Source organism: Trichechus manatus, unplaced genomic scaffold, assembly GCF_000243295.1.
Source record: "Trichechus manatus latirostris isolate Lorelei unplaced genomic scaffold, TriManLat1.0 scaffold00007, whole genome shotgun sequence".
Lineage (NCBI taxonomy): Eukaryota > Metazoa > Chordata > Mammalia > Sirenia > Trichechidae > Trichechus > Trichechus manatus.
In genome coordinates, this window is record NW_004443943.1 from 13,861,041 (window position 1) to 13,876,653 (window position 15,613).

At 41.2% G+C, this 15,613-nt stretch overlaps 1 protein-coding gene across 16 annotated transcripts in view; it reads right to left on the minus strand.

The window, feature by feature from the left end:
* SGMS1 (sphingomyelin synthase 1) overlaps window positions 1–15,613 on the minus strand; it is a 323,258-nt gene that overhangs the window by 250,081 nt on the left and 57,564 nt on the right. For 15 of the 16 annotated variants that reach the window (XM_023739618.1, XM_023739632.1, XM_023739610.1 and 12 more), the window contains one exon: window positions 8,542–8,619. The exons of the other annotated variant lie outside the window; for it this stretch is intronic. The gene's annotated coding sequence lies outside the window, so the exon portion shown is untranslated. The remainder of the gene's footprint in view (window positions 1–8,541; window positions 8,620–15,613) is intronic. 16 annotated transcript variants of the gene reach the window in all.

A 15,613-nucleotide genomic window follows, 5' to 3' on the forward strand; every position in this document is an offset into this window, starting at 1 on the left:
TAAATTTCATGCCTGAACTATCCCAGATAAGTAACTACAAATAAAAATAAAAAGGTATGTAACATAAAAAAAAAAAAAAAGAACAAGTTATGCTGGCTACTAAATTTCATGCCTGAACTATCCCAGATAAGTAACTTGGAATGAGTGAAAAATGGCATCTTTCCCTGATTAGTGGAAGAGCTAGACTCTGTCAGTGTTCAAGGACATAAAATTTTAAGCCCTTGGACCTAATATTCACTGCTTTAGTATAAGTACATATTGGTCTGGAAGCTATCGAGGACTGGCCCACAGTGACTGATTCAGACAAGACCTGGAAAAGAGAATCTTGATCTAAAACAAAACAGACCATGATGCTAAGGGAAACTGATAAACATGCCACAAGGTACACACTACATTATCAGCCATTGTGGACAACAGTTTGGCCGTTCCTCAAAAAATTAAACACAGAATTATCATATGACCCGACAATTCCACTCTTAGGTATATATCCAAAAGAATTTAAAACAGGGACTCAAACAGACACATGTACACTACTGTTCACTGCAGCATTATTCACAGTAGCCAAAAGGTGGAAACAACCCAAGTGTCCACTGACAGATGAATAGACAAACAAAATGTGGCACATACATACAGTGGAATATTATTTAGCCATAAAAAGGAATGAAGTTCTGATGCAGACTATTAACACAGATGAACTTTGAAAACACTATGCTAAGTGAAGTAAGCTAGACACAAAAGGACAAATATTATATGATTCCACTTATATGAAATATCATAGTAGGCAAATGCATAGGGACAGAAGATATATTAGTGGTTACAAAGAGCTAGGGGAGGGAGAAATGAGTATAGAGTTTCTGTTTAGGGTAGTGAAAATGTTTTGGAAATCCACAGCAGTGAAGGTTGCAAAACACTGTGAACGTAACTAATGTCATTTCAAATGGCAAATTTTGTTGTATGTATTTTACCACATTAAAAAAAAAAAAAAGCCCATTACTAAAACTGCAAGGGTTGGACAAAGACTACTCCTAAAATATTTTACTTGCCATTATCTTTTTCTCTCTTTCTTTAAACTACATCAGCATCCAACCACTAGCCACCAACCACACAGTCCATCGCCATCCAGCTGCTAGAGGTGCATCTGAGCTGTCATTTTAAGTCATTTGTAATCACTTATCGTCTCTGAGTGCTTCTATATCTGTTACCCCATCCACAAAAGCAGTCATATACAATAGACACCCTGGCTACTGAGGGAGTGAAGAAGAAAAAGAGAAGGATTAAATATTGCTATCCTGGTCTAATCTCTGATCATGGAAGATCAGATAGATACTAGAATTATACCCATTTTATTGGTAAAGAAACTGAACCCTAAAGAAGTAAGTTGTCCAAGACCATATGGTCTGTCCAACTGTAAAGTGTTACCCTGTATTTACTATCTATTATTCTACAGGGTCACTATGAGTCGGAATCAACTCGACGGCAGTGGGTTTATCAATAGGGTTTCAGTAGATTTTCTCAACAGGCTGAGTCTGCCCACAGGGCACAGGAAGTATTTTCCGGCTTGAAGTAGGTGTACGCTGGGCATGCAGAGGGCAGGACTATATATAGTGTACACTCCATCTCTTAGAAGTTTCTAAAAACAAGATCCATTCTCTCCTATATAAAACCATAAGGAATTTCAATTCTACTATGTAAACAGGAGGAAGCATCTGACACCTCTTCATTAAACACAGGAAAGGAAAGTTTAAGACAGAAGAAGGGAAATAAATCAGGTATAAATAACTCAGCAAGAATATGGTTTCTTAGTGGGAACTTCCATTATTTTTCCTTCAATTTGTTATACATGGATGTAGTCATATGTACAGAGGAGTTGTGTGTGTGTGTGTGTGTGTGCGTTGATGTTTTTTCTGGATGATTTTAGCAATACAACTGCCAGATATTAATGCTAGGCACTGAGCAAAGCAAGGAAAGAATATTACCGATGACAGACCAAGGCGTATCAGTTGGGGAAGGGGGGAGGCCCTCTCCATACATTACTGGAGGCATCATAAATCGGTCCAATCTTTTCAGTAAGAAATCCGACAGCAACAATCATAAAAACATCACACCCTTTGATCCAGTAATCCCACTCCCCTAAGACGCTGCGACCATTTTAGTGAATTTCCTTCTACTCTTCACATCGTATTTTTTACCCAGTTGTGATCACGACATACAGCTTCTGTATCTGGCTATACAGTTTTCCTGACCATCACTTTTAAAGGCCACATTACTTGGGAAGGGACCACAGTCAATGGAAGAGGAGTACTGCTGTTTCTCTTCACCTTTTTGTTATAATCACACCTTGTTATTCAAGAAGTCTTCTGAGCATTGAAGCTATGCAGAACTTTATAAATTTTAGTGTTTATACTGGGTGGATATAAACTTTAAAATCCATAGTTTAAGAATCAGTTAACTGATACAGTTGCTAGAAACAAGACTAGGAGTTAAAAGGCCTGGTTTTTGAACTCTGAGCTAGTTATATGAATATGAGCTCAGGCAAGTCAAAATTTGTCTCTTTTTTCACTTGTTATTTGGCATGTGTGTGTTTACTGTGTGTTGGGCACTAGTATAAGCACTTTGTATATACCCATTCATTACAACCCTACAACAATATCATTAGGTAGGTGTTACCACCCTCATTTGACAGCTGAGGAAACTGAGGCACAAAGCTATACAGCTGGTATTAACAGGAGGAGTGAGAAGGGAGAGCAGTCTGTCTAAGTCTAGAGCCTACTCGCTTAACTGATGCACCAATAGATTGGAAGCTTTCCGGGTTTCCTTCCAACTCTAAACTTCTGTGATTCTGAAATTCTAGGAACGAGCTATGCTTAGATCCACTGCCATCGAGTCAATTCTGACTCACAGCAACACTACAGGACAGAGCAGAACTGCCCCCATAGTGTTTCCAAGGCTGTAATCTGTCTGGAAGCAGACAGCCACATCTTTCTCCCATGGAGCAGCTGGTGCGTTCAAACCACTGACCTTTTCGCTGGCAGATGAGCGCTTTAACCACTACGCCAACCAAGGCTCCTTTAGCTATGCTTAGTCAGTCGCATTTATGCCAATTTTTTGTAAGTTGCTCAATGCCCTTCACAAGTAACAAGCTCTTAATCTTTAAACAGTGAAGTATTTAAAGCAGAGACCAACGACAATGACTTCAGACATTGACTTCAATGAAAGGTCAATTTAAACTAGAAATTTATGTGATGTTTCAAATGCTTTTTCACTTTCAACTCATAGTTGATGTAACAAGAAATAAGTTAACTGAATTGAAAAGTGGAAGGATGCAAAAGGGAGAAACATTTTGCTTTTGGCATAACCGAGATTGGAACTATAACCACAACCAGAGTTTTAAGACTCCCTGGCTGGTTGCTGCTCACTAATATTTCAGGCAGGCCTCTCCACACCCAGGACCACAGAAGTTTGACCACCTCCTTCCACCAGGCAGTGAAAAAGAGGCTGCAGTGACATCTCCAAGCCACCAGAGAGCGTATCTCCTATGGGTCCAAAACATTTTACCAAAAAAGGTAAGTTAAAATTAGAGACTCTTCCAAAGAAAACAAGAAAATCCACCCTAGCTCACATGCATTTCTTTTTTTCAAATCCATAAATAAGTTTGAGGCCTGTGTTTTATTTTATGTTCTTCTTTCAAAGTCTCAGTCTCTCCCCAGTCCAATTGAACCCTTACCCAAATTAATGAACCAAACTACCATTTTCTAGATCAGAGATTCTAGGACTCTGCTGGACACGAAAACCAAGCTGTCTGATTAAAATGGAAATTCAAAGCCTCCACATCCAGATATTTCGGTTTGGTGTGTCAGGTATGGGGAAAACACCCCCTGCACTTCCCCTCTTACCCTCCCCATTGGCTGACACAGGTGGTTGGTAGACCATGCTTTGAGGAACACTGTTTCAGAGGCTACAAGAGCAAAGTTACATCTCTTTTAAACCAGTCTAAATATTGTCTCCACCCTCCAAAGGAACAGGAGGACTTTCTGTGTCCCTCTTTCCCTATGCATCTGCCCATGTCACCTGGTACAAAAAAAAAAAAAAACCACCAAACCCAATGACTTCGAGTTGATTCTGACTCATAGCAGCCCTACAGGACAGACTAGAACTGCCTCATAGAGTTTCCAAGACTATAAATCTTTACGGAAACAGTCTTCCACATCTTTCTTCTCAAAGGGGCTAGTGGGTTTGAACTGTCGACCTTCTGGGTAGCAGCCCAGTGCTTAACTACTGCACCACCAGTGCTCCTTCCTCTTGCTAAACTACCTTCAAAACAGACTTCTCTGCTCTGATCTGGTCACTGCTTTGGCCCTTACTAGGTAAGCTCTAACTCCTCCTGTAAGAAGAGGACCTCAGCGGCAAAATTTCCTGGCAGCTTCGGCAACTCAATCCCAACATCAAACGTAGAGCACAAGAGCAGTAACTTCACTCCATGAACTTGCAAGTCGCTTGCCAGATGCTGACTCTGTGAGGCACATCATGCCCAGTCCTCCTCAAGGACTCTGGGGCACCCAGAATGTGTGACAGTATAAGATGGCCCACCTGGGCCTCAGGGTCTGCCCCTGATTACCCTTGCTTTCTAACCCCTCACTCTCAGGCCTGATCAGAGGGTGGACTTCCCATACTCTGGAGGCCATGCCTACAAGAAGAGCATTCTATACACAGAGGGCATGCAGTCTTGTAGCTACTGAAATAAACCCCTGTCCATAGGTTGCTGATTTACCATGGTTAAAATGAACTTCTTTTAAAACACTATGATACTGACAACCATGTTAAATCTCTTACATAACAAACTCTTTTTATAGAACTCATTTCCTATGCAATCAGTCCCACAGTGACTAGGGTTTAAGTTATGGCGATCCACAGACACAGGGTTCCTGACTACATAGTGTTTGCTTTGGAATGAAGGTACTCACAACCTACCTCCAAGTGCCAGAGGCAGCAGGGATGACAATTCCCAGGGCTCACAGGCCAGCCTCGACAGTTAAAGTGCCACAGGAAGTCTGAGGGGCCAAAGGAAGCAGGCAACCAACCAGGGCCTTGCAAGCCACCAGGTCTCTTAGGCCAGCCTGATGTTATAATGCAGAATGCAATACCTTGCATCTAAATGCAGGCCTGTTCCAGACACACAGCATGGAACTTTAACCAATTCAACAACCTGGGAGTCTGCGTGTCATAGAGCATTTGCTTTCCTGAATCCACGTAATAGATACGTGAAATATAAAGCACATGCTACAAGGAAGTGACCAGTATAGGTCAGGATGGGGGTTACCTTTGGTGGGAGAGGGTCATCATAGGGAGGGGCACAGGGGGGCTTCTAGAATGGGCAAATACCTATTTCTTGGCCTAGGTGGTGGTAATGTATTCACTGTGTGATCATGAATTTTTTGTTTTACATACTTTTGGTGAAAGTGCATGTTTTTTTTTAAAGGTGCCTGCGATATGACTTCACAGCGAGACTAGTACTCTAGTACTCTAGCCCTTACTCGTAGGATCACACATCCCTGATGGCCCCGGGGCTAGTCAGACCACAAGCACACTCAACGATGTTCCCACTGAGCAGTCGCACCCCTGGAGCACAGACATTTGTTCACAGAGCTCTCAAAATCCTTCAGCTCAAATGTAGTAGTAGCCAATGTGGCATTTTATGAACAAGGGAGAACATATGAGGATGAGAATTATCCATAGTTAATGGAGTATAACAAGATGATGTTTTATCCACTGCACAAAAAATGTCACAGACCAACAGAGAATGTGACAAGGGCAGATAATTGAATGAGTTAAAAAAAAGAAAGAATGGCTTCATGTAGGACTTGTCTTTGGTGCCCTTTCTTCATAGGGACACTTGGTCTTTGTGTCTCTCCCACATCCTTGGCTCACTGCAGCCTTTGCCATTTCCTGGCACCCACATTCCCCACCTCCATATTGTAAGTAATATGAGGGTTGGAGGAAGGGTTAGCATAAGTTATTTTCTTCTTTTCCTAGACAGACTTTTAAACTTTTTTTTTACCCCACCCCCAAAGTTTTCTATTTGTCAATTTTTTTTAAAATAAGTAAAGTGTTTATATATTCTTGCCTACCCTTTTCTTCTCACTAAAGTAAGTACTGGAAGGGACAGAGACTGTCTTACTCAACTCAGTATCTCTGGGCTTAGTACACGTGTCTGGCACCCAGCAGACATACAACAGGTATTTTGGGATGTACATACACACAAAAAATCATTTCTAAACCAGCAGTTCGAATCCACCAGCCGCTCCTTGGAAACCTTATGGGGCAGTTCTACTATGTCATACAGGGTCGCTATGAGTTGGAATAGACTTGACGGCAACAGGTTTGGTTTGTTTGGTTTTATGTTATACAAAGATGCTTATACAAAATTACCTATGTCAAAACCATCTATACCATCACTGAGGAATTTCCTGCTGTTGCAAAGCAAATTCCAATGTAACCTAAGTCAGGGCAGCACTGACTTCTACTTCTGTTTGGGATAGAAAGTAAGCAACACTATTCAGATTGGAGATTGGAAAGTACTCTTAAATGCTGCCATTTATGCTACATGAAAGATAGTTTTAGATAAGAAGTGGCTAAGGGCATGGGTTTGGGAGTCAGGCACAAATGGGTTAAAATCCCAACTCTACCATTAAATGTCCCAGGCAAATTACTTCATCTCTCTGAACGCTCCACTTCTGCCACAGGTACCAAGTCCTAGGAATGACATGGCACCTGACTCCTTGGCTTCTAGTCTGCTTCAGATGCCTCCACCTTTTTTCTCTGGGTGTAATTTAAAAAATTAACAGAGAACAGTGTTTAGCACCTATGTTGGGGGGATCCTCCTCAATGGGTGAGTATTGGTAGGAAGGGAGATCACCCCATTATAGATGCTGAGAAGGCCATCACTTCCTTCATACCTGGCACCTAGTATGAGCACACGTCACCGAGGCTTCGACAATCAGATGCTCCCACCTGGGACTCAATCTGGAGTAAGCGACACAAAGACATGGGGCAGAGAACAAGGCAGTTCAGTGGTGTCAAGATAAGTGCACATCCAATGTCCGATGGTGCCAACAGAGGAGTTCTCACTAGGGAGGTGGCTCACTGTTCTGGGGCTTGGTTTTTTGCTGTGGTTCTGGCAACCTAGCCTCCTCTGGTAACTGCTGGATAGTCTTTCAATTAATGCCTTTTCTGCTTAAGTTCTTACTTGCACCCAACAATACATGGACCGGGGTGGGAAAATCTTGACAACCGTTTGCTTTCAAAAGTTCAAGAGGGTGATAAAAATAAAACATCAAAAGAAGTCAAACCAGAGAAGCGATACCCTAGAAAATGAGGCTGAGCAAAGATTCATAGTGCAAAAGTGACATTAAGTAGCTTTTGCGTTCCCTTTTTTTACCGTACCATTTATGTTAGCTCCTTCATTTTTGAAAACAGACGCTTTCACTACTCACTTGACACAATGGAGAACACTATGGCCAGAAAACATATTGATTTTCTTTGTTTTACTCTATTGACAGCTTCTTCTGTTCTCAAGTTTCTCTCCGATTCTTGTAAACTGTAAGGCTGTGGATTATTAAACTCCTTGGCTTTCAGTTAAGTTTAACAAGTCTTTATTAAATGCCTACTGCGTGCAAGGCAAGATGCTATGAGAGCCGGAATCAACTAGATGGCAGTGGGTTTGACTTGGTTGGGTTTGATTTCGTTTGGTTTGATAACAAATGGAGACATTCCAAATCAAGTTAAACTGGAAATTTTGTAATTAATATTTCAACAAAATTTATTTTTAAATATAAAGCCAGCAAGGTAATCATTCTGTGAACATTCTCGCTTACATACAGTACCTTCTAGTGGTACAAAACCAGGAGGTACCAGGGTGGTGATCCATAAGCCAAACACAAAGCATAGGCAAGTTTTGTTTGACCCACATGGTGGTGTTGTTATTGTTTAAAAATTTTCAATCAGTTACTTAAAAAATTTAGATTTCCATAGAAATTGGAAGATCTGCCCACCCACTTGGCCTGGCACCTCGCAACATGGAGCAGGCTCCGAGCAGCAGCTGCTCCTATTATAAAGTGCATACGCTCTCGGCATGTCACAGTGCCCAGAGCCTGCTACTAGTTAACACCTGACCCATTTCACAAATTTATGTTACCTGGCCCCAAGAGGCATTCAAGTTTGGGATTCTTTTTCAGACATCATGAAGGGGGTTGTAAAACAAACACACACACACACACACACACACACACGCACACACACGCACACACACGCACACACACGCACGCATTTATTTCAAATGCTTCAGAATTTCCTTTTTCCATAGGGATAAAAGGGAGAGAAAATCCTTTCTTACTTCAATCACATTTACTTTCCCTGGATTTTAGGCTTTCCAAAAATCTAAACCACTGTATCTCCTGTTTCATCACTACATTTTTGTATTTAAATGTCTGTTGTCTGGAAATGACCAAATGTTGCTATGCATCCCCATTTCATTCACATTGCCACCTTTCAGATGCTCAGAAGGTCACGGCTTCTTCCTTCCCTGGTACCTGGGGAGAGGCCTGGGGACGTTTGTCGACTTTACTAGAAAAAAAGAAGGTGGGTGAGAATCTCACTATTTTTAAAGACTACTGTCTTGATCATCAATCACATTTATAATATACCAAACATTCTAATTTCATCAGCAAAAAGCATCTGGTACTTTAAGTGCAATATTTTTAAACAGCTACATATACATATTTTTATTTCATCCAAATTCCCTTTTGCCCATATAAGAGGAGGCAGATGAAATTTCTCACCCTTTCTGTTCTTATGTAGCACTAAGCATAGCTTGAAAATAGAAGCCACTCAAAAACACTTGATGAATGCTTAACTGAATGAATGAATGAATGAACGAACAAAGAACACATGAAAAAAGTGTAACATTATTTTTGAGCCTGAGAGAGTCATCAGGATTCCTTGTTGTCTCCTCTCCAGTTCCCCCTGCTGTCTGAATTCCTTTCCTTTTCCGCATTTAATCCTACACCACCAGAACACCTATCAAGAGACCCAGGGTCAATGCTCACTCAACCAGTATTAGATATGTGGACAGGCGGCTTCACCTTCCAGAGCTTTCATGTCCTCTCCAAAGAAGCTGGGGTGACCCAGCTAATTAGCTAAGAGGCTAATATAAGAGCCAAGGCAGTGTCCAACACCATAATGCCATAATGGCAGCAAAGGTGGTTAATTTTCTCCTGGGCTCTTTTCCAAGGCCTTCTGCTGACTGTCCAGGAATTTATGGTTATATTTCTTAAAATGATTTCTTTACATTCACAAAGTACTGCTAACTGTGGACCCTCCAGGGAAAAGATGACTTTTCTAGGCTTCTTAGCTTAGTCCCAGAAGGTAGCTCTGGAAAAATGAGGGTATTATCTTCATTGTCTTCACTATCTGAACCAGCCTCCCTCACTTGCAAAAAAAGTCATGCAGCAAACATCTCATAGTCTTGGTCTCTCAACACCAAAGGTGGTAAAGGACTAGAGCTCAATTATGTAAAATTGTTGAGCATAACGGAAACCTACTTACATCCAGTAAATCCACAATTAAGCCTCAGGTCAATCCTTACAATGTTAATGATTCCAAGGAAAGGGGCATTCCTTGCGGACTTCAACCATTCTGAACGTATTATTTTAATAATCCCAAAGAAATCAAAACAATTTGGGTCTTCATGAGTATAGCTAGTGCCCACGCATTACACATGAAATTCTTTTAAAAAGTGAGAAGAGAGATACCAACGAGTGAAATGAGCAACACTCACACTCGAGGTTTATGTGCAAGAAACTGCTTTTACCTGTGACCCTTCTGGACAAGCTAACTGGCAAGACAGTCTTTGCTTCTGGTATGAATTTTACCAAGTCCAATTACAATCATTGGCTATCTCTTACTGACTAAGGTTCTGATCAAATCACTGGGTAAAAAAATAAAAAACCAATGGCTACCCAATAATTTCAGTTTGTTTTGTAAATAAATTCTTTACTCCCTTAGTATCCACAGAGGGAAAGTAAACCTAAAAAAGGAAAAGGTGTGAGAAACACTTCTTTATAAGGCCATTTGCCAGTGCCCAGGGAACCCACATTCCCTGCCTGCCCCAGAAAAATGTCATCAACAGGCAAATGTCAGTTTTAACAGTCTTTAAGAGAATGTGGTAGACAATCAAGAAAAGGCAAAGTCTCAGGTGTTGAAGGGTAAGAACTAAGAAAAGGACATTGTAATTCATGCAAAGCCTGGCATCTTCCATTTCTCTACGAGTGCTGTTGCATCTGGGAAGGTGGCACATGGAGAATGGCACCCGATGGTGCCCAGCACAGTGCAGTACTTGTAATAACAATAATAATATAAGAATATATAATAGTTTAAGAATAACAGCTACTGTGTAGTAAGTGCTTACTGTGTGATAGGCACTGTATTAAGTACTATACATATATAGTATACATGGCATGTATATGTGTACGTATATGTATATATAATAGATATAAAACCCGATATATTTATATACATACATGAATGTGTATGTATATATAATCTCGTTTAATTCCTAAAATAACCCTGGGCAAATAATATCTCCATTTTTACAGATAAGAAAACTAGAGCTCAGAAGGTTAAGTAACTTTTCCACGGTCTTAGCCAGGAAGCTACGATCTGCACCCAAAGCTGTCTTGCCCAGTTCAAAACTTGGGCAGCTGTCACACACTGTATCACCTAAGAAGGTTCTAACACCTGAACAGCCACTCAGGAAAATGAAAGAATCCACCACTGTGCATCCTGTAAAAGTTCTGACTGCAAGGCCAGCCAGCCATCACCACAACCAGAAAGAGAGGTGCCACTGGGCATCCCCTGGCCAGCTGACTACACTGTGTTCTATGAATTCAGGCTCTCAAGGCAAAAGACAACCACTCCAAGGCCCACATGCCTTCTTCTAAGCAAAATGGAGCAACCCCTGGGATTAGATTTGTAACCAAGGATCCCAGAGTACTGCAGTACACAGGGTAACCCACCCACTGTAAGTTGTCCACATAATTGCAGAATCGATCTCTGCAGTGCCCTCCTTTGTGTGTGTTGGGGGAGTGAACAGGTGAAACCCCAGCCACTGCTTTTCCCCCAGCATTCCCATTTGCCACCACATGGAAGAAAAATTCAAGGTTTCTTGCCCATAAAATGACAGAATTCACTATGTCTCAACTGTGCTCTGAAGAGTTCTAAGAGGTCTGTTCAGACGTGGGTGGGAGGGAAGGACCCACCTTTCCACCAGAGCAACTCCACATTCATCTGCTTTGAATACTGAGTTTTTGCATTAAAATGTACTGGATGAACGGTTTCCAATGCTAAAACTATGACTCTACACCCTTGCCAAAATTAGTAGGAAACACAGTACTGCAAAGATACCTAGTGGTTTGTTGATTTTTTTTTAATTAAACGTAAATAAATCATGAATGTCTGCCAGTTAGAAAGAGATCCTTTTTGCTTTCCTCATAACTTCTCTTTTCTCTGTACTATCTTCTCTTATCCTATACTCTTCTCCTATTCTTTAAACGTATACAGTAGTGAAATAAACTATAGGACCTATGTCCATTATTTCAGACAGAATACCAACCAGGATTTTTCACACTGAGAGACCCTCCAGATGATCTAGCACTCAGACTAGGTTTCCTCTGGGAGCCCCTCCCCCACCACTCCAATAATCAGTGATGTTGGCAGCACCACAATACAGCCCCCACAGGGCACACTTTCCACCATGAAAGCTACTGCCCAAGCAAAGACAAGAATATTTCCAATACCTTTTGAAAGACTTTTCCAATTTCTACAGGAAATCAAAAGGAAAATAAAGCAAAGGAGTACAACTGTTCTTCTCAAAAAACATGTTTCTGATCTTCCCAGAGCTATCTCACTTCCAGGGCCCTAGCCCCATTCCACATCCTGCCTGAGTTATCGGCACTAGAGTCCCATCCTCAAAGGAATTGGACCGGTCCCTTACTTTCTGAAGAGAGGGAACACCTTGCTTCCCAGGTTAGACAGGGTGAGACCCCAGACTCTTTCCCAATCAAAGCCAAATCTCTTGATCATAACCGTATCAACCACATAACATTTACTCAGCCCCAGTTTCTGATCCAAGGGACACACCAGTGAAGGAGGTAGGTGATGGACATGCGGAAGCAGTTCACCCTGCAGGTGAGACCCAATCTCCCTAAACACAAAATGGCTGGTTCGTCCTCATTACTAGACCAACAGTAAGCCTCTACAATAACACTGTAACCATGGCCTCCACACAAGTCTTCATGTACTAGGGTCTTGCATGAAAAGCCAGCAAGGTCTGAAACCCCTCACCAAGTACAATGATCTCAGTCTTTTAAGAGTCTGCCCTGTGCCCACAATCCTCCCAACAGCCACCACAGCTGCAGCTGGAAGAACACATCCCATTCAATGGAACAGTCAAATTCCATAAATGTCATCCTTTCTTCTCACCCCCCTCCAAGAGCAGGGAAAGTCCCACAATAGATAGAATATTTCATTCACATTCTGTCTGAAAAGCAATTTTTTCCATAGAGAAACTGGGCAGCTAAATTCTCAACCAGATGAGGGTCCTATTCATATCAATCTCAAATGACAAATGACAAAGCTGTTGTCTGTCTCATAATAGTGAACATATTTTTTGAGTCACAAAACCATCTATGTCATAAATTTAATGCTGCATTTCCTTATAGCAATTATGTCATCACCTATTATATTGCATATATATCAATATTACATATGATAAACTTCTATCAACAGAAGTTTGTTCAAGAAAATTATAATTACTACATACTAAGCGCCTACATCGTACTGGCATCAGGAAGGAATTTTAAATAATCTTTGTCCAATGAGCATAAAATCTAAATCACTTAGAAACTAACTATTTGGCTCTTCCTTGACCCTTCTGGAGCCCTGCTGGCACAATGGTTAAGAGCTCAGCTGCTAACTAAAAGGTCAGCAGTTCAAATTCACCAGTCACTCCTTGGAAACCCTATGGGGCAGTTCTACTCTGTCCTATAGGGTTGTTATTAGTTGGAACTGACTCTACGGCAAAGGGTTTGGTTTTGGTTTTGACTCTTTCATCCAATTATCTATAAACACTACACAGAGCTGGGACATAAAGCCCTGAGAATGAACCCGCTCTGGGAAGATCAGAAACTGGTCATTTCTGCAAAGAGCAGTTTTAGTTCTCTGTTTTAATTTCCTTTGCTGTCCCTCAGAATTTAGAAACGTCTTTTGGACGATTTAGGCTGCTTCAGATAAGCTGAGAGATACCAAGGAGATATTCTGCCCATGCTTTGGGCCACCGCTTCAAAAGTGGAAGTGCAGCACAGGCAGCAACTGTGATAAATCAATGAGGATGACCAAACTCAGAAAACCCAGGCTGGGCACTGGCCAACTAACCTATCATCATCTGCAAGGTTCCCTCTTAGTGCTAAAAAATCTGGGCTAACGAAAACAGCTCTACAGTTCATTTCCCTGCTGTATCTATTAAGAGAAAAGGAGAATGATTTGGAGGGCATGGGGAAGAGATAGAAGTATAGAGAAAAGAGAACCAAAACCAGCTGCTGTCGAGATGACTCCAATTCATGGCGACCCCATGTGTGTCAGAGTAGAACTGTGCTCCACAGGGTTTTCAATAGCTGATTTTTCTGAAGTAGATTGCCAGGCCTTTCTTCAGAGGTACCTGAGTAGACTCAAACTTTCAACCTTTCTGTTAGCAGCCAAGCATGTTAACCATTTACACCACCCAGGGACTCCACAGAAGAGTTGTTGGGTATCATCAAGTTGATTTTGACTCCTAGCAACACCACGTGACAGAAGAGAACTGTCCCACTGGGTTTTCTAGGCTGTAATCCTTACAGGAGCAGATCCTCATGTTTCACGGAGCGACTGGGTGGGATCAAACCACCAACCTTTAGGTTAGCAGCCAAGCACTTTACCGTTGTGCCACCAGGCTCTTTAGAGAAAAGAGAGGGATTACTCATTTAAAAAAAGGGTCCCTTCCTAAGTTGCAAAGATTCTTAATTTATTTTTATTTAGTTTTTAAAACTCAACAACCAATCATCTCTGCAATGCTGTGCTTCCAATAAATTTTAATTCAACCTCAAGACAGTAACTAAAATTACCCCTAGATTGCTGGTGGCTTTAATAACAGAGTAAGTGACTTCCTATACTTACGAATCCTATGAATCCAATTTCCTCAAAGGTTCATAGAGTAATAACAGGTCAATGATTTTAAATGGAAAGTAATTTCTCTGTTTTGCACACCACATGGCACATAAACAGGGAAGTATCTTAGGCAAGCGTCCACAGCAATCAGCACGGAAGCACTGAGGTTTTCCTTGCCTTTCTCAGTAGGGAAGTTACAGCTATTGAAGGCGTTACTGCACAGAGCTGCAAGTCTTCTGAAGAGGGCTTCTGTTTATCTAATCTAATCTACCCCAGGGCCAGGAATAACCATCTTGGCTGCAACACAATAGCCAAGACACTCCTCAGAGGGACTGTGGTCCAGGGGGCAGGAAGGAAGCATGGATATCTTACAGAGGACACACCAAACATTCAAAGAGGATGGGAAGTACAGAAGGAATACAACATGAAACCATTCAAGGTCGTTAGCCTATACTGAAAGAACTACTGCCCTCCTAAAACTGCTTAATTTTTGCAGAGACCTGCTATCAGAATTAAAGCAATCAATAGTTTTTTACCTACTGTCTGACGGTCTGAGCTTGAATGCTTTGTCGAAGCATTTCCTAGGGATCAAAATCACAAACACAGCCTCACGCCCTATGCTGTATTTATGTCCAATCCCCGTGGCCTGTGGGAATGTCGTTTGTGGGTGGTCAAGGACAAACACCATTAAAGCCTATTATCTGGCTTTTCATGTAAGAAGGCTTAATATGTCAGCTGCATTTTAATCTAAGGATTATATGCTTACCCTCGAAAAGTTCCTTTTAGAAACATCAGTAAGGATTTTTTTTCCTTTTTTTTAGGACTCTTATTTTTTATCACAAGGCCCAATTACTGTTCATAAATTTGTTGGTGTTTTAGCACCTGAAATAAAAGCCTTTGAGAAAAAGAGGCAGCTGCTGCAACAAGAAAGTCAAGATCTTTGCTGAGACAATCTAAATATATATCATGCCTTAAAAATAAAAGAACTCCAGCTAAGGCTCACCACTGCAGGTATGTGTCTGACCAAATGCCAATGCTATAAATCCTGCTCTAAATTTTTTTTTAAGACTTCTACATTGACTTCCAGTTAAAGATAGTGGATGAACATAGACATTTAGCCCTTTTTCTTCTTAAAATCCCAAATAAAACTATTGCTTTTTTTCCCCCCTTTTTCTTTTTATGGAGGTGAAATTCATGTAATTAACATTTTAAAGTGAAGAATTCAATGGCATTTGATACATTTACAATATTGAACAATCACTGCCTCTATCTAATTCCAAAACATTTTATCACCCCAAAACAAAATCCCATACCTATTAAGCAGTTACTCCCCTTTACCCCAAAACCCAGCAACCACTCA